The sequence below is a fragment of the Hyaena hyaena genome, unplaced genomic scaffold, assembly GCF_003009895.1.
Source record: "Hyaena hyaena isolate Hyena2069 unplaced genomic scaffold, ASM300989v1 scaffold_465, whole genome shotgun sequence".
In the NCBI taxonomy this organism is placed as follows: domain Eukaryota; kingdom Metazoa; phylum Chordata; class Mammalia; order Carnivora; family Hyaenidae; genus Hyaena; species Hyaena hyaena.
This window is the reverse complement of record NW_024081097.1, coordinates 683,563-703,559: the sequence shown is the minus strand read 5'-3', so window position 1 is coordinate 703,559 and position 19,997 is coordinate 683,563. Positions and strand designations below refer to the sequence as shown.

General features: G+C 47.1%; 1 protein-coding gene across 2 annotated transcripts in view; it reads right to left on the bottom strand.

The window, feature by feature from the left end:
- B3GAT1 (beta-1,3-glucuronyltransferase 1) overlaps positions 1-6,453 on the bottom strand; it is a 30,360-nt gene extending 23,907 nt beyond the window's left edge. Inside the window, exon 1 of one of the 2 annotated variants that reach the window (XM_039253801.1) lies at positions 6,327-6,453. The gene's annotated coding sequence lies outside the window, so the exon portion shown is untranslated. The remainder of the gene's footprint in view (positions 1-6,326) is intronic. The other variant, XM_039253800.1, reaches the window with a different exon arrangement.
- Between the last annotated feature and the right edge of the window lie 13,544 nt (positions 6,454-19,997).

Sequence of the window (19,997 nt, the reverse complement as noted above, 5' to 3'; positions counted from 1 at the left end):
CTCAATCAGCCATTGGGGACCCAGAGGGCTTTAGGTCTGGGCTGAGACAACCTCACTCTCAAGCTATCGAGGGCCCCTGGTGGCTTACTCAGCCCGATGATTTCCAGGCTAACCTTATTCCTTTGGTCAGAGTGTGCATGGACACACAATACCAGGCTAATGATTCACTGATTTAATTAAAGTTTTGTATGTATTTTTAATGTGCTGCCTGTGGTCTGGAAGATCTGACCTTCCCTGGGGTCTGTCAGAGATAGCTTGGTTGGTCCTCCTGGACCATTTGTCAGAGGAGGAGAGAGAAGACTTGTCCCAGCCTGTGTGAAAGGGACCCTGGGGTCTCAAGTGTTGCTTCCTACCCCCAGCCTGAGTGAGGGCAAGAAGCAGCCTGTTCCTGCTGCCCTGATGTGCATCTCTGCCTTCACAAGAGGACAGGCAGCTGACAGAGAGGGAGAAGCAGGGAGCTGGGAGCCTTAGGTAATGGTCTAGGATAAGGCACTACAGTGCTGTGTGACCTGAGATAAGCCTGGAACCTCTCTGGGCATCAGTTTCCTTATCTATAAAAAGAAAGAAGGAACCCAGAATCACAGAATCCAAATTCCGGGTAAAGCCCTACAGGCCAGATAGTTTTTAATGTTCATCTGATACTTTGTGGGTATGGATGGCAAATTCCTTTTTTTTTTTTTTTTTTTTTTTTTTTTTTTTTTTTTTTTTTTTTTTTTTTTTTTTTTTTTTTTTTTTACAAATAGTTTATTGTCAAATTAGTTTCCACATAACACCCAGTGCTCATCCCCACAAGTGCCCTCCTCCATGCCCGTCCCTCCTCCCCCCCACATCCATCAGTCCTCAGTTTTTGTCAGCATTCAAGAGTCTCTCATGGTTTGCCTCTCTCCCTTTCCCCCACCATTTCCCCCCTTCTTCTCCCGGTTGGTCCTCTGTTCAGTTCCTCCTAGTCCTCCTATACGTGCACACATATGATATTTGTCCTTCTCTGCCTGACTTATTTCGCTCAGCATAACACCCTCAAGGTCCATCCATGTTGCTACACATGGCCAGATTTCATTGTTTCTCATTGCCATGTAGTATTCCATGGTATAGATAAACCACATCTTCTTGATCCATTCATCTGTTGATGGACACTTAGGCTCTTTCCATGTTTTAGCTATTGTGGAGAGTGCTGCTATGAACATTGGGGTACACGTGCTCCTATTGGATGGCAAATTCTTGCTTCTCAGACCCATTTCCTTTACCAAGGTAAGTGGCATAATTCAGGTGGGGCAATGTTCATATGGCTCACACTCTTCCCATTTTAGATGAGAAAGATGAGGCTCCATGAGATTCTGTTACACAGTGAGCCGCTGATGCAGCTGTGACTAGTCCCTGGGTCAGCCAGGTGATTGCCACATCCTGTCAGGTCAAGGGCCCTTCTCCCTCCTGGTGGCTTCCCTCTGCTGAGCTCAGTACAGTGGCCTCCTAGCTTTCTTTCCCTCAGGACCAGGATGAGCCCAGTCAAGAGCCCCTCAAGCCTCCTGCTCCATCCCCACTCAGCAAGATGCTGAAAGCAGCTGGGAACTCATTTGCTCCTTTTATTTTGAACTTCTAGGGGCTTAGGAAATGCTTTTTGGTGAGCGTGGTTCCAATAAAGAGAGAATTTCAGGTGCATCCACTTCCAAAAATGTTAGCTCTTGTTTATCTGGAAGTGTCACGGACAAAGGATATATTCCTCATCTCATTGGATCTCACCCGGGGCGTGGTGCAGGGGCTATTTATCAGGCCACATTCCCATCACAGGCGAGGAGACTGAGGCTCAAGAAGCAAGGTCACATGCTGATGACTGACAGACCCTGCATCTGGCATCATGCCAGGCATAAAGTACTCTGTTCAGTGTTTATTAAGTGAATTATTAAATAAATGAATAATAAAAATTGCTAGGCAAAGCACTTACTATTGCATGTTCTGGGTGATTACCATGATTAACAGTAATGACTTGTTCTGTCCTCATAAACATTCTAATATTATCCGCATTTTAGAAATGAGAAATCTGAGACACAGAGAGGTTAAGTAACATCCCAAGGCTACACAGTTATTAAGTAGCAGAGCCATATTTGAATTTAGCTAGTCAGGCTCCAGAGCCCATGTTCTTAGCCACCTTACTAAGACACCTATGTCAAGTCTAGAATGGCACTTTCAGTAGAACTTTGTGATGCTGGGAATGTTCTGTATCTGTACTGTCCAGTATGGTAGCCAATAGCCACATGTGGCTACTGAGCTCTTGAAATGTGGCTGCTGTGAATGAGGAACTGCCCACCATGGGAGTGAAAGCAGCCCGCCCTACATCCAGTGTTGGGCCATGCAGGTTTTTGAATGATGGTCAAATGAATAGTCCAGAATTTTGAGCCTAAAAAGAGATGCATGGCATGAGGCCAGGTTGCCCACCTGCCTCATAAGGAAGGAAGCAAGATAGAGAGAAGTGAAGGAGGGAGAAGGTAGGAGGCCAGTCACACACAGCCAGTCAGGGAGGACTGGCAGAATCAGGTCCCCAACCTCAGGTACTATAGTTCCACTCCTAATACCCAATATGGCTTTCTTGTCTCTGCTCCCTCCATGCTTCTTCCCTTCATAAAGAGATAATAAGAGCTCACATTTCCCACATACAAGAAGAAAGAAGCCCTGCCCATGGCTCTAATACTTAGCTGTGAGACCCGCAGCCCTGTGGGCAAGGTTTATCCTTAAATCCAGTCAACTCTTGGTGATCCAGACTGAGACCCTCCACTTTTGGGCTTATCGGTGGCAAAGCCCTAATCCCTGCCAGGCACTTGGCTGGGAGGCTGCCTGCTGTCAGCTGGTGCGCACAGGGAGCACAGACTCATTTTAATATTGGCTGGAGCTGAACCTCATTAGAAAAGTAAATTTGCTGTAGCTGCAAAAAAAAAAAAAAAAAAAAAAAAAAAAAAAAAAAAAAAAAAAAAAAAAAAAAAAAAAAAGCAACCCACATAACCCTTCCAAAAGCTAAATAAAAACCCCTGATTTTGTATTATTTGATGCCTTATGTTCTCAGCACTGGCCCAGAGCCTGGAACACAGTAGGTGCTCAGTCAACGTGTGTGGAAGTGAACGGAATTTTGCGTGATCGCTGTCCACTTTGCCATCTTTCAGCACTGATAATAGGAGGTCCCTGAGCTGGAGTTCTTGTAAGTTGCACAAATTGTTTTAGGCAAGCATTGGCTGACAAAGTGGAACAATTACACTGACCACTAATGAGACATCGAAACATTGTTGATGCTATTGTTCCAAGGAGACAACTAGAATGTTATTGCAACAGAGGCATGCCCCAGGTGGGCCAGGGAAGGCCCAGAGTCTGGAGGTGTGGCAAGGCAGATGGGGTGGAATGGCATGGGAGATGGAGAGACTGCAGCCATTCCAATGTGATTGGTTTCAGCATTGGCCAGAGTTCCTACTCCAGATTCTAGAGCCATCCAGATCCTGGAAGAATGTGGCGGAGGTTATATAAAATAAGTACAGAAATTAATATCCACCTAGCACTTCACTTAAAAATAACCTGGTGAGATGAGACTTCCTCAATTTACAGGTCTTTAGGAAACCAGGGCTTAGAGGGCTCAGTGTTTCCCAAAGTCCACTCAACTAGTCATGGAGGGAACAGAGCTGTCCCCCACCCCCACCTCCCACCCCCAGGCCTGGCTGAGAGGCTGTGCACTGTACTACTTCCATTCCCCCCAAGGACCCTGCTCTTCAGCAGGGTCTCCAAAGGTCTCGTCTGCCAGCCTGGGGGGTCATGAAAGAGGTTTTTCTTTTTCCTTCTGCCCAGAGCCAGTTTCCCCACAGCCTACACCCTTCTCCACTGCACTGCATCCCAGGACCAGGAGGGGTGGTGGGACAGGGGCCAGAAGATGGGAGAAACCCTCAGCACTGAGGAATGGGCTTCCAGAAGACTCCTGATCCAACAGCCAGTCCCCTTTCTGCCTTTGGGCCTCCCTCTGAACCATCCCTGGCATTCATCAGAGCCACGGAAAAGAGCGTTCCTCAGGAGATCATCCGCCTGGTCCCCCGAGGAGCCCTCTGCCCAGGCAGATGAGTGCTGACACCTTGGGGCTTGGGAGGGCACTGGACTAACCCTAACTGCACTGCTGGGCAAGCCAGACCTCTGACTCTGGGCCCCCCGCCCTGTTGTTCTGTGAGCATGCTTCTGTGTCTTTGTTGTCTCAGGCTGGCTCCTCTGCCTGCCTCAGACTCTGATTCCTTCTCTTCCTGGGCCCTGCCTTTGCTTCTCTCCCAGTGTCAGCAGACAGGAGCTCTCAGGCATCTCTATTCATCTTTTCTAGCCAAACTGAACAAACCTACTCCACTATCCTTAAGCCTGACTTCCAGTCAGCTCACTCTCCTGCCTTTCTCACACAACTTGCAAAGCTCCTGCCCTGTCTCCTCACCCTATGCTTCACAACAAGAAGTAAAGCTGACTTGTTTCCCTCATCCCTCAAAAACTACTGTGGGGAAATCCAGGTCTATCCAGAGGCCTGAGGCAGCGGACTGGCCTAGCCCCACAGGCATCTTTCTCTGGAGCTCCTGGTCTCTGCTGCAGGCTCCAATCGTGTCATTAGAGCTGTCCCACCTCGGTGATTTACCTGCTCCGTGCTTCAGGTAGACTAGTTAGTGCCTGCTCATCCAGAAACCTATGTGCACGTATTCAATCCAGCACATGTGAGCTTCCAACACGCCTAAAAATAGAGTAATTTCCAAGCACCTAGGATCAGGTAGAGAAATGGGCACAGTAAGCCACTTGGCTCCTGTGCTGAATGGGGCACACATTCATTAACCCTCCCTCTTCCATTTATCCTGGCAAGCCAGCTTGTTCCCACCAAAAGGGGCAGAGGGAGATGGCCTATAACTCCAGAACCTTTGGGGGTGCTGGGGATGGACTCGGCAGAGCGGGCAGTCTCTTTGAGGGTCTTACGGGAAGGGTCTTCATTTCATATGAAGAAAGGGGGCCTTGTTGTTTGGTCCAGTGAGGGCAATAATGGTCACCAGTTAAGCAGGCTCTGGGAGCAAATGTCTCAATCTCTGTGGTGGCAACTGGCAGAGATAGGGAGACGTGAGGCACAGAAGACAAATCTTAGAAAACTCTATAGTGTCAGACCTGTGAAGCCACTTACCCCATAACCCCCAATAACTTAAGAAGCTATGCACCTCACATTTTCACACAAACACATAATAACTTCACAGTGCTATGCACTAGGACACACATCTGATCCTTTTACAGGGCATGCCACAGAACCCAACCAGGTACCAACGGGTCCTCCATCCAGACTGGTACCCATGCAAGTAAGGCTGCCCCACCATTATGGGGCTAGCAGCTGTCAGCAGATGTCCCTTTTGGAGTCCTGCGAATTGGAAATCCCTGGAATCCCTTAGCTCCAGCTTCTACTAGGGTTCATCTAAATAGTGCATGGCTGACACTAGGCCTGGCTGGGTGGAGGCAGGGGAAGGGGAGGCTAGGCAGGACTGTTTGTTTATATATTCACACGTGTGGGGGAGAAGGGGGTGTCTCTTGACCCTAGCTGGTTGGTACAGGCTGTCACCTCCTTTCCCTGGCACTGTTGGATCTTGTGTCTTCCTCCTTTCTTCTTTCCTGCCTCACCTCTCAGCCTCCTTTTCAGAAGTTGCATGCTCTGACTTTGGAGGGATCAGGACCTCAGGCCTAAGCCCAGGTGCAGAGAGGTGGGTAGTGAACTTAGTCATGCCTCCATCCTCGCGGCTAAACTGAGGGCCCCAAGGACCCTTTGTCACCCTTGCCACCTCACAACCTCTCAATCTCCCCAGCAGAGTTGCAGAGACTAGGTCCCCTGAAGAGAGTTAACTTGCCACTGCCTGCAGCCTCAGAGCGACTGGGGATGGCTTTGGGGAACAGGGGTGCGGCAGGCGTGCTGGCCCCTGACTCCTCCGGGCCACCAGGAACCACCTGCTGAGGTGGAAAGGTACCCAAAAGCTAAAAGCCTGGGCCGGTTATAAGAAGCTGCTTAGAACCAACTCTCCCCTTAAGGCCGACCGGAGGAGGGCAGGCATCGCCCGGGTTTTGTTTCGCAGCCCCCTGGGCAGCAGTGCCTCCCAGCCCCAGCCCGGTTCCCGGCCGCTTTCCAGCTGCCCCCGCTGCGCGCGCGCGCGCACGCACACACACACACACACACACACACACACACACACACACACAATACACAGACACACACTTGCACCCGGGAGGACATGGCGTGGATACTGATGGGGGCGCATAAAGGGGCTCTGTGCGCGGCGGCGGCTCTCGGGTGGCGCGGGGGCACTGACCTGCGTCGGCGAGTCCGGATCGTCCCCGGCGCTGTCCATGGCGGGCGGCGGCCCCTAAGCGCCAGTCCCGGCGCCCCTCGGCTGCTGCCCTGGGCCGCGCGCACCTCCCTCCCCGGGGGCTCTCGGGCTCCGGGCCCCCGGGGGCCACTTCATAGCCGCGGGGTCCGCGTGCCCGCCCGCCGCCCCGGCCCGGCTCCTTCTGGGCTCAGCGAGGCGGCGGCCGGAGCCTGGGAACGCGCGGGAGGGCGCAGGCAGGGAGACAGGGGGCGGGGGAGCCGGGGAGCGGGAGGCACAGGGTACCGGTGGGGGAGTGAAGCGAGGGAGCCAGGCCCTGGGGGCGGCGAGGGGGAGGCGCGGAGCGGCCCGAGCCGAGCCGACCGGGCCGGCGCGGAGTCCCCTCGGCTGCAGCTGATGCGCCGGTGCAGCCGCGGCTCTGACAGCGCCTGCCGCCCCGCCCCCACACTCTCGTTCCCCACCCCCACTTCCCCCGCCCCCGCCCCCGAGCGCGCGCTTACAGCCGGCGGGACCCGCGCCGCTAATGGGAGGTACCAACCTCGCCAGCTGAGGCGGGGGGCGCGAGGAGGAGGCGGCGAGCCCCCCCTCCGGGATTGGTATCACCCCTCGCCCCCTTCACACATGCCCTCCCCAGCCTCGGCAGCTCCGGCTTGAAAAGCTGCTGCAGGGGCTGCGGGCGGGAGCGGAGACAAGCCCGGCCTCGGCTCTCTAGAGTTAAAGCTCGCCCGGCCCGCTGCTTGCACCCCCATCCCACCCCGCCTCCATCCTGGCTGTTCCTGGCGCCCAGCTTGGCAGCCTTTCTCAAAGGGTGATTGTTTCCGGGCTGGGCAGTTGGGGGGCGGTTCTCAGGGACTGGGAGGCAAAGCTGGGGAGCGGGGAGGGTGCGGTCCCTCCTTGGTTTCAGGCACCCCGGATTGAGAAATAGCTGGTGGGGGTGGATGGTACCTGCCGGGATACGGGGCTGCCTATGTGGGGTGAAGATGGGGGTCCCCGGGCGCCGGCCGACAGAGCGGCCCCACCTGTGGGTACTGCTGCCTTGTCGAAAGGCATATCCAGCTGCCGTGTCAGCTTCAACTCCCTCTCCCACAGTGCCCTGGACATTCCAAAGAGAAAGCAGGGAGGCAATGCATGGGGTAGAGATAGAGCTGGGAAGGAACAAGGAGGGGCAGAGATGGAGCGGGGGGGGGGGGCGGGGGGGCAGCAGGCTATCTAGTAATATCCTAGGCTCCTTGGGCAAAGAAGCCCCAGTATGTTTCCTGCCTGTGTGTGCCCGGAAGGCGGGGGTGGGGGGGACGGACGGAAGGTGCTGACCAGGGAGTCCTTGTGTATGCATATGTGTGTGTGCACGTATGTATGGGGTGCAGATATAGCCATGGCATAGCTATCTATGGAAATACTTCCAAATGCTCTTGTGTCAAGTTGCCAGAGACTTAGAAGCTATCCTTATACATGTTTTAAGGTTTGTACCACAGGCTGGTCCTTCCCCTGGACACCTGTAGTCAAGGCCACCCTGTGTCCTCTTCACAGCCCCAAGAGAGGCCAACTGCTGTAGCTGGGGTTCTAGCCAGAGCAGGGCCAGAGAATGCCAGTGTTTTGTAGAAGCTCAAACTTCTTCCCTCCACCAACTCTAGACCTACTGTCAGGCATTGCTGAATTAAAGTTGTACCACCAGTCAACGTGTTTCTTTGTACGTTGGGCTGACTCTGAGAAGCAGGGGACCTCTTTCCCTACCACCTTCCCTCCCCTGGTCAGTACCCAGCCAGGCTCTGCCCTGCTCCTTCCCTGAATACGTGTGCTGGGTCGAGGGTGGGGTAGGGGTAGGGTCAGAGGCTTCAGAATCAGTTACTTTGCTCAAGATCTTGAGATATGGAAAGGGCCTTATCATCCATACCATCTCACAGATATTTGAAAATATAATTAATTACTGCCTCGGGGACAGGGGTCCCTCCCTCTCATTTCCTCTTCCTTTCCTGTATTTAACAGCCCTCTTTGCCAGCAAGAAAGTTCATTGAAATCTAACCTGAGTACCTTCTGCTGTGGCACAGCATCATTCCCTCATTCTCTTTATTAAGCATGAATTACAGCAATTCCTATACTCGGCTTTTTCCTTCCCTGTTGAATAACCCTTGCTCCTTATACTTTGCTAAGAGAATCTTTCTGGAGACCATGTTTTCCTTGTCTCTACATTCTGGTCCCCGCTCCACCCCAGCTGGAATGGGGGAAGGGCAGGTGTGGGAACAAGAGAGGGCAGATCAGGAGAGCACAGTGGAGGGGCCAGGCCATGAGTTTGCATGGAATACAAACTTCCTCTCTGCCCAACTAAACCAGCCGGTCCTGATCACAACAATCACCAAATGGTAGACTAGAAATGGCCTACAAGAGTTGTTAGTTCTGAGCCCTCATTTTATGAACAAGGGAACTGGAGCCACAAAGGATGCCATCATCAGCAATGTGTGAACTATATCCGTGAGGGTTTGCTGGGGATTACACTCATTATCCATCAATTCTCGCAGAACAGTACACAACCTTCATGTGGTAAGCTCAGGCAACGAAGAGCTTCAGGCTGATTCTGAAGATACGACCTGCGTGACTAGATAGTCTTTTCACAGACAGTGTTTTCAATAAGAAAACCAGGGGTTAGACTAAATGGTCACCAGTTGGTGTGGTCCTGACAGCCTATGGCCAGTTGGATACTTTCTGCAGGTGTTCTCTGGTGCTTTGCCTTTCGCTAATGGGAAACTAACCGGATGGAACGAGAAGGGTGACAAGCTTTATCCTCAACGTTCTTATAAGAACAATAGTGATAATAAAACCCCTTTCTAGGGACCTGTCTTGCAATTTGGCCCCAGGCTCTGTTTACAGAATTTTTTAATATTAATTTTTAGAGCCAACTTAAAACAATAATGTGGGATTAAAATTAGCATGATAAGCCTCAGTGAGGAAAGAACAGCCTGCCATTAGTCTCGGTGGAAAGTTTTGGCAACACCCCAAGTGCGTGAAATACACAAACAGCTATATAGACACAAAATGTGCACACAAAGGCAGATACACATGCAAACACACACAACTCTTCTATTCCTCCAGTGCACTCATGCATGCATGCATGCACCTAAGCATACCTGAACCCACCCATGCATAGAAATGTATATGTGGGCACGCACACACACCAGTCCCCACAAGGTCGTTAGGCCATAACGATTGCCTTGTATTCCTTTCTCTGTTTTCCTGCTTGGACCCTTCAGATCTGTGGAAATCCTTCTTTTCCCCTATAATTTAGTCCTTGCTTCAAACATCTGGAGCAGTTCCTGAATCTCCTTGAATGATTCATCTTCCTGTTCCCCCTCTTCCTTGCCAAGAGTGAGCCCCTCTTCTCAGAGGTCCCCAAAGCCTACCACCAAAATGTTTAGTATGCAAAGCCTGGATCTGTCTTCTGGGACAAGCCATTATGTGTTTGTTGTGTAGTTAAATAGGAAGGGAGCCCTGTCCCTGCTCTGGTCCTGGCCCAGCTCTAACAATCTGACTCCCAGAAGGGCTCCATAAAGCCATCATCTGCAATGCAAAACCCCTAAAAACATCTGGGAGGGTCTGTAGGTTTTCCTCAAATCACCTTTGCCCTAATTTAATATGAATAACAATCAGTTTACTCTTATCAGTTAATTGTTCCCCTTGTGAGTTCCCTCTGTCTCTGCTGGCCTCTCTTTCAACTTGAGCTTTGGCCTTCTCCTGATTTGTAATGAAGCTTCCTTTTTTGACCACTCTTCCTCCTCAGCTAACCAAAACCCCCAGAAAGGTAACAGAAAGCAGCTGAGCTGCTCTCTGCCTATCTGGGATCCAGTGCTAGTCTTTGCTGTCTAATTGTTGAGGCCCCCGTTTCTAGGGAGCCATCCCCACCCTGGAATCTGTAGCAGTGATTTTGCTGATGTGAATATACTGGTCCAGGAAGACTCCGCCTCCCCTTCCCCCTCCATTGCATTTGCTCACCCATTTTTGCAGCCCCTCCATCACCAGAGTGGTGGGAGCTGAGAGGAAGAAGAGCTGCACTCAGGCTGGGCAGGGCAGTCAGGGTGAGTTCCCCAGGGTCCTGGCACACCTCACAGCGTCTGGCAGGCATGCATGACCTGCTCCTCCGTGGCTCTCACTGGATGTGTATGCATGTGTTGTTTTGGGTGATAGAGCTCCTGGCCCAGAGAGAGAATGGAGAGGAAACCTTTTCACTGTTCTCTTTCATCAGGAGTTCTCTGGTCAGAGCTTTGGATTTTGAACATTCTTGTTTCCCCATAACAAATTAGAAATGGTCCTTGGGTCCTCAGGAATCTCAACCCTCCCACTCTCTCCCTTCCTCCCTCTTTAGCAGGCATAGGATCCTTCCTAAACTACAGCAAGGAGGCTAAACCTACCCTTCCCAAATCCCTGCATCCATGGGGAGGGTGCAGTTGCATAGATTTAGACCCCTAAAATGATCTCAATTTTTAAAATTCCAGTATAGTTAACATACAGCGTTATATTAATTTCAGGTGTATAATAAAGTGATTCAACAATTCTATGCATTACTCAGGGTTTATCATGATAAATGTACTCTTAATCCCCTTCACCTATTTCAGCCTCCTGCCCACCCACCTCCCCTCTGGCAAGCATCAGTTTCTTCTCTGTCTGTTAAGAATCTGTTACTTGGTTTGTCTCTTTTTTTCTTTGTTTTCTTAATTTTCACACATGAGTGAAATCATGGTATTTATCTCTCTCCGGTTGACTTATGTCACTTACCATTATAGTCTCTAGATCGATCCATGTTGCAAATGGCAAGATTTCATTCTTTTTATGGGCAAGTAATATTCCACTATATATATATATATATATATATATATATATATATATCCCACATCTTCTTTATCCATTCATCAATAGATGGACACTTGAGCTGCGTCCGTAGTTTGGCTATTGGAAATAATGTTGCAATAGACATAGAGGTGTATAAGTCTTTTTGAATTAGTGTTTTCATGTTCTTTGGGTAAATACCCATTAGTGCGGTTACTGGATTATGGGGTAATTTAATTTGTAATTTTTTGAGGAGACTCCGTACCGTTTTCCAGAGCGGCTGCACCAGCTTGCATTCTCATGACAGTGCACAAGGGTTCCTTTTTCTCCACATCCTCACCAACATAAAATGACCTCATTTTTGTTTTACTTTGTTTTTCCTGTGGCTGAAGGAGGCATGAGAGGCTATGGGCTGAGAGCCCTGTAAGTTGGGGGTGCATCTCTCTGAGGCAAACTTGGGACTAGTCTCTGTCTTCTTGGGGCAGTGAAAACCACCCTAGTTGCCTTTTGACCTCTATAACTACTCCCTAACTATTCTCCAGAACCCATTCCTCCCAAGTCCCTCTGGAACTCCTTCTGGCCCAGGCCTGGGTCAGTCACAGTGTGAGCCCTAGGGACTCCCTCAGTTTCTCCAAGAGCCTTCTTTGGCCCTGCTGCCCTCCCCCTGCAGCCTCCCCTGACTGTGGCACCTCAGGAAGTAAACTGCCTTCCTCCCAGTGCCATCACACCTTCTCTGGGCTTTTCTGGAGGCTCTTATTCATGTATGCATGCTTTCACCTATTCAGCTGATATTCTGTGCCTATTATAAGATCCTCTTCTGCCAGACTCTGTGCTAGGCACCCAGATAGAGGTATAATAACAGATGTAGTAGTAAATAACAGCAATGAGCAAAGTTAACTTCGTGAGTCCCTTTATATGTACCAGTTCTAAGTCTTCACATGCATTAACAAATTTCATGATGTTTGTTTATGAGGCACTGTTTATGACAAGGTTCTATTATAAATTCCATTTTATAGGTCAGGAATCCAGGGCATAGTATTTAGGTAATATAATCAAGGTCACATGTTTAGTAAGTGACCAAATTGGCATTTCATACAGGCAGTCTAATTCTAGAACTCATGCTGTTCCTCATCCCAGTATACCTCAGGAGTTTATATGCTAGGGGTATAATAGACAAGCAAACACGCTGAATAAACACAGATGTTGAATGAGATATAAGAAGGAAATCACAGGATGAAGAGCTAGGGAGAATCCTGAGAGGGGCTTTTTACATGGGAGGATAAGGGAAAGCCTCCGTCAAGAGGTCACAGTTGAGCTGCATCTTGCAAGTTGTATGCAGAGCTGGAGAACAGGGGCCCAGCCCTAGAGAACAGCAATAGGCAAAGTCAGGAGGCAGGGAAAGGCTCGGTGTGTTTGCGAAATGAAACCAAGGCAAGTGAGGTTGGAGTGTGGAGAGCAAGGACAAAGCAGTGTGAAGTGAGAAGAACATTCTCTTTCAGAGTTTGAGGATTCATGCGCATGACTGACCTCCTGCACAAGTGTCTTCTAGAGAAGAGCTATTCAATAAATATGATGGATGTAGTTGCTTAATTTCCTGCCTAGACTCCAGGGTGATGGTCAGACATATTAAACCTCCAGTGTGAGCAGAGCTTCTGCAGAAGCTACTCCCTTCTCCTGAGCCTCTCTCACCTTCTTTCTGACTTTGGAAGACATAAATAAGAAATAAGAGTCTTCCCTTATGGGTGCTTTGATTTCATTCATTCATTCATTCATGCACCCAACTTCTGGGGGGCTTCTCTGTGCCAGGACCTCTACTACGTACCGAAAATAGAGAAATGAAAGATATGGCTTCTGCTTTCAGTCTGGCAGTCCTCTCAAGCCTGAGGTTTCTGTGTTTCAGTTTGCCATCTGCTTTTCCCCATGTGCCCTACCACTAGATTCTTCTGAAGACCAGAAGAGGAATGAGTTGTCTGGGAGGCAGGTTGAGACCTGGGTAAGTCTGCTGCCGAGGGCAAAATGTAAGAGGGGAGGAGAGGGGAAGCACCGGGCAATTACCTCCAAACTTTTCCTTATTGCCCAGGATGTTGGGTATCATGACTTCTTTTGGATAGGGGAGGAATAAAAGGAGGCTAGAAGAGTTGCAGGTAAATTTTAGACTTAAAGTAGTGATTTTTAAAAATTTTTATTTATTTAAATTTGTTAACATTTATCCATTTAAAAAATTTTTAATGTTTTTATTTATTTTTGAGACAGAGAGACAGAGCATGAGAGGGGGAGGGCAGAGAGAGAGGGAGACACAGAATCCGAAGCAGGCTCCAGGCTCTGAGCTATCAGCACAGAGCCCAATGCGGGGCTTGAACCCATGAATGTGAGGTCATGACCTGAGCTGAAGTCAGAGGCTTAACCGACTGAGCCACCCAGGCACCCTCATTTATTCATTTTCTGAGAGAAAGACAGAGACAGAGACTGAGTAGGGGAGGAGAGAGAGAGAGAGAGAGAGAGAGAGAATCTGAAGTAGGCTTCAAACTGTCAGCACAGAGCTAGATGCGGGACTTGAAATCATGAACCACAAGACCATGACTTGAGCCCAAGTTGGATGCTTAACTGACTAAGCTACCCAGGTGCCCCTTAAAGTATTAATTTTTGATCAAGCATATTCTGAAAGGAAAGTTTGGCGTTAAAAGGTTTGAGAAATCTTTTTGTGCTCAGTGTATTGGAAGCAAACCTCTTTCCTCCCTCTCAAGATTCCTTTGGCCTGTGAATTTCCTTCCTTCCTTCCTTCCTTCCTTCCTTCCTTCCTTCCTTCCTTCCTTCCTTCCTTCCTTCCTTCCTTCTTCTTTTTTTCCCTGGAACCATGAGAATGGCAGAAGTGAAGAGGGAATACTCAGAATCAGTGAACATTGCTGCTCTTTGCCAAACCTGCATGTGGCCTGATCTATGTGTTATGGAAGACAGGAAAAGAGAGAACTCACACTAAATGCTCTCTGACAGCCTCATTGATCATGGGATGTTGAGGGGACTGAGGAACACATCCCTTCTGGCTCTGTGAAACAAGCAAGAGTCTGTCACAATTTCTGGGCAGCAAGGAGGACATATGAATGGAAAAGGTGCTGAATATTGAGAATCAAGATTTTCCTCAGACTTTGGGAAGAAATGATAGAGGCAAAGTCTCTTGAAAGCCTGAAAACTATTCAGCAGTGGACTGCTCAGTGGGATCCCAAAGATCGCAGTCTCAAATCTCTCTTTCAGACAATTAGCCCTCAGGCCACTGTGGCTGCTTACCAGGTAGCCCACCCACAGATGGCTGCAGCCAGGCCTTTAGCTAGGAAACCTGGCCTTCACCTGATGGCTACTTCCTGGCTGTGTGGATTCAGGGTCTGTGTAGGGGAGCTAGTGATCTGTCCTCACATAACCTACTGATGGATAAAGGGGCTAAGGCGTTAGGGAGAGCTCTAATAGGGCCCCTGGGTTAGAGCACACATCTGATAGTTCTAATTCTCCAGCTCCGTTTTCTGCAAATGGATGGTCATTTTGGGCTTTCTGGTCTCTAATTCCTCATTCAACAAAGCAAACACCCTAAATCCTCAATAATGTAGGTTTTACTGTCTCATATATACATATCTATGTTTCAGCACCGAGGCCAGCGCCACTCATGCGCGGCATATGTTCTTACATCTGGACATAAGCAATATTAGGACTCTGAAAGCCCAACTTGGGCTTGGCAGGAGGGCATCATATTGTGGAAGCCAGGCTGACATCCACATAGAGCCCTGTTTCCAGGCCCTGTAGCTGTGTTTCTTTAAAAAAGACAGAATCTTCTTTAAAATGACAGCTAGATTAGGCATAGAATAGAAACAACATATTCAGGAAAGGATTGGAAAAGGTTAAGAGGGCCTATGTTTCAGATGAGGGGGCTGACCTAGATCATAGATTGCAAATCAATTTTATTTTGCATGCCAAGTTCAGTGAATTGACTGTAGACGTGTGAAGTGTTGTGTGAAGTGTTGTCTGAAGCTACATCTGTGGTGAGCAGGACAGAGTGCCATGCATGACCCATTAGTAATTTTGCACTGAGTGGGTGGTAGGACAGGGATGGCCACTTCTGCTAACTAGGTGATATCTAAAATCGTTTTAACTTATATGTTTTTAAAAATCAGTTTCTCTGTGTTCTCTTCTTTCGGTTCTTCCTTTAAAAAATCCACCCATTTGTTCACCCATTTAACTTTTGTTAAGAGCCTGCTAGGTGCTAGTAATTGGCCAGTACATTTTACTTACCTTCAATGAGCTTGCAGTCTAATGGGGAAAAAAAAAAAACAAATAAGGAGATGCAATGCAGTGGGAAAAGCCAATGCTGTATGGAATTGATGACATGCATTTGATGTAGTGAAGGTAGGAGAAGTCCTAGCAAAATGGGTCCCCGAATTCAAATTACAACTCCCAGCACATTGGTGGCCCAACTGGCAGAACTTGAAAGCAGGCTTCCTGTTACTTAGCTCTGAGGCTGAGAAAAGAGTTCCCAAACTCTGGGATATCAGTTTGCGGTAGACTCACCCTTATTAAGTGACATTTGCCTATTGATGTAGTTAGGACAATCAGAGAGTCCTCTCCTAGGCCTAGCTTAGCTATGTTCACCCACAGACTACCAAGTAGAACTCCACATTTGCTATACAAGAAGGCTCAGCATATCCCCAATTTGAAACCACCTTTAAAGCTTCTAAATTTTAGGAGGGGAGATACTGGAATGTATTTTTTGAGGATTAAGGGGAAAGATGTAGTATCTTGGCATTGAGAGGAATTAGGAAGACTACCAGGGATGCTAATGCAGGCCATTTCTAACGAACTTTCACCTTGTTCTCTGGTAAACTACAATCATCTTTGTGAGTTTCAGCAGATTTATCTGTGATCAATCAGGCTTAAGAAAATATAAGCAATGGGAAAGTGGACATCGTAGCTTTACAACTGGGCACACTGAAGCCTAGCAATGAATGAAAGCTGCCCAGTCCACATTGCATGGCCACCAGTCCCCCTGTGTGCTCAGAGTCCCAGCAGGCCTGCAGAACAAAGACATTACAATGGTCAGGGGCCCTCCTAAGACCTAAAGCTAAAACCCAATCCATTCATCTCAGTGGTGAATAGTGCATCTCTCTGCCTCTCTTCAAGATCCCACAATTAAACAGGCAGAGAAATGTATTTCATAAAATATGTATATTGTTTTCTTTGTATAAAAGCATTTTAATCTCTCTTAGCTCATAGCCAAGATGAGCAATGGAAGGAACAATCTTCAGTGTATATTAAAATCGGGCACTGGTTAGCAGTATTTTCTGGAGTGAATTCTTAATCATCATTGTCATCGTCATCATCGTCATCATCATCATCATCACCACCACCACCATTATCATCACCATGATCCCTACTATTTATTAGGTAAGTGTATAATTTCACATGAGTTCCATGAAGTTAGAATTGTGACTTATTCATTAAATCAGATCTTTTACCTAGCAGTGTTTGGTACATGCTAGAGGCCTAATAAATATCAGATGTTCTAAATGTTTATTAAAAATGAATGAATGAATAAATGAGATTTCATATAAATTATGTTGTTTATTCCTAAATATAATCCCATGAGGTATATAGGGTAAGTCTCATTATCCTCCAATTAGATATAAGGAAACGGAGGCACAGATGGGTGCCTTGTCTTGACCTGGCCCTGTCTTGAGATCTGACCTCACAGAGGTAGTTGTCCAGCTGTGCTCAAGTTTTCTTCCTCGGGTAGAATATGATCATTAGCCTCCCTGCCCCAGCTTCCCTTCTGGCCCTGGCTGAGAGCTTATGTTGGGGAAGAAGGCCCATTTGGCTCCTGTGTTCTATCAGACTAACCTCACTTCTATGGATAATGGCTCACTGTCAGCCTTAGAGCCTGAGGAGCAAATTCTTCATTATTGGATGGAGCTGACATACAAGAACAATTGAACTAAATTGATTGTATTTTCCAAATCATCACCAAGCTTCTAATTCTATCTACGAGATGGACTAATTTGAACAAGAATCAGCTTTCAGCTTCTAAATTGGGAATCCAAGCCCTTGACCAGGAAGGGAGAAAAGGGTCTTATGCAGTTCAGGCAATAAAGGTATTTTTAGGCTGGTGATAGACCCAGTAACATCCCAAGAAAGGGCTTCTGGGAGGGAATGAAATGATGTACAATCAGGTGAGCCCTTGTCACTTTCCTCTGCCACATTCTCCTGTCTTCTACCATTATATCTGCGTTTACTAATGGTATCTCAAAACCAATTAAGTAGAATAGAGAGCTTGAGTTCAGGCTCAACTGGCCTTCTGGATAGAATCAAGGCAATGGGCAAAGGTTGAATTTAAAAACCTTACACCTCAGAGTTAGAAGAAATCACAGGCCATCCATTCAAACCTCTAAAGGATATTCCATTCCCCTGTACAACATTCCAGATAGGTGCCTTTACCATTTCTGTGTTAGCCCAATGCTAGAGGCCCCATTGCCTTTTAAGACATCCTATTCCAACTTCAGTCTGGTTCCTAAATTAGAAATTTCTTCCTATTGAAACTGAAATCTGCCTTTTTTCCCCTCCTTGGTCCATTTTCTTTAGGGCGCTGCCTCTCAGAGTTTAAAATAGATAGGAATCTCATGATTCTGATTAGAATCTTATTAAAATATAGATTCTGATTCAGATATTGGTATTGATGCCATGGTTCCACTAATCTCACTTTGAGTAGTGAAGGCTCATGGATACAAGACAGGATAAAAGTTTGAAGGTAGTGATAGTGTTCATATTTTGATTTCTTTTCACCAAGATAAAAGTCCTATATTCCATTAAATTCACTGTAAACAAGTTTTATAAACTCATAGGATGTCGAGTCTAGAAGAGACCTTGTCCTCCAAAACATATATTGTCTAATTTTTTTCATTTTACAAATGAGGAAACTGAGGCCCAGAAGGTCCAGAGATTTGCCTAAAACCATAAGACTTGGCAGAGTCAAGAATAGCTAGAAGTAAATTTTTCTGAGCCAAGATCTTTTTAAAAAAAATATATATATATAATTTATTTATTTTGAGAGAGAGCAAGATAGCACATGTGAGCCTAAATACATTTTTGTTTTGAATGCATAGTGCTAGAATAACAAACTGGAAGCAGGAGGTCAAAATCTAGGACTGTATGTCCTAAAAAAAGAAAATCTGATTACTTTAGACACGTGAAAAATATCTTGATACGACAATGTGGTAATTAGACCTAGGATAACCAAGAAGACTTGATAGGTTTTGAAAATGTATGATGAAGGAAATGGAGAAATTAAGGATAACTCCTACGTTTGTGGATCAAAGGGCAGCAATCAGATTTCCTAAGAAAAACCAAGAGCTCTGTTTTGGCCATCAAGTTTGAAATGAATATTAAATACTTTAAAGAGAATTCTGAGTAGTCCTTTAGATACCGCTAGTATCCCTGGGTCCAGAGAAGCTGCTGAAGGTCTAGGGGTGGTCTGAATCCCTTCCCAGCCATGAAGGGGTGAGAGTGCTACCCCAGCTTCTATGGGGGTAGAAGCAGAGAGCCTTCCTTCTGGATCCTCTGTGGAGGACAGACAGCTTACCACAGCTGAATCACATGAATCCTGGTTTGCAGCAGCTCAGGGAACCTCAGTTGGCTGGGAAGGGCCCACAAGGTAAATATGGAGTAGCAATGGAAAATTGAAGCACATTGAGGGGAACCTTTCAGCCTGGGATAGAACAATCAGAATGCCCAGAGTAGGTGGTTCTACTAGAGAACACAGAAGAACTCTAGCAATGTTAACTATAAAACCAGAGTAATGAGTGAGATTACACTGTAGCATAATGGACACTTTCTGAAACTAAAACTCATGTTTTTCAAGTAGGGAAATGCAGTAGCTAAGTTAAAGAAGGTGGCAACTACTGAGAGGTAAATTAGTGGTTTAGAAGATCAAGTGGAAGAAATATTTCACATATGAAACAAAAAATAAAGAGTTGGAAAATATGAGGAGAAAATTAAAAAGATATTTGGAGGACAGATTCTAGAGACTTCACATGAAAATAGCAGGAGTTCCAGAAGGAGAGAAAGGAACAGATGGAAAAGCGATAAATAAAGAAATAATACAGTAAAATTTTCTTGGTTTGTCAAAACACTTGTGTGTGGAGACTGAAAAACTCACTGAGTTCTAGGTGAGACTGACAAAAATCTCCCACTCAGGCATCTACTGGGAAAAGTGTAAATCTTGTGTCTTCATCTTCACAATATCTCCTTCAGTTCTAGGGAGATGAAATGTTGATGTCCTTAACATTGACCCTGAGAGGAGCTTTGGGAGAGATTCAACAGGTCCCATATTCCGACACTCCAGTGAAGGGATGAGGTGAAAGGGAGTGGCTTTAGGCCACATTCCCGCTGCAATATTCATGAATCCATGGAAAAACACATAAGGAGCCAAATCCTAGATGCATGATAAAGAAGCTGGGCTAGGAACTAGAGTCTGGGTTCAAGCCTACACTTGATGGCCTGAGTGTCCCAAATGGTGGCTTCCTGTTGTGTTCCTTACTATGCAGAGAGCATGACAGCAGGCAGGGGGAATAGATGAATGAATGCTGTACGACCAGCCTCATGGCATAAATTTGGAGAATCTGCAGGACATAGAAGTCGTCTTGTGTGCCACTCTGCTCCCCCTTTCTGGACTCATGGTTAGCAGTAATAGTCATGTTAGATAATGTACACATCATCTCACTCAGTAGAAATCACTGTGAGATATGTTACCTCCTTACTATGATTATGTTGTATCTTTGTGGGATAGGGTAGAGGCAGGGATTACCATGTACT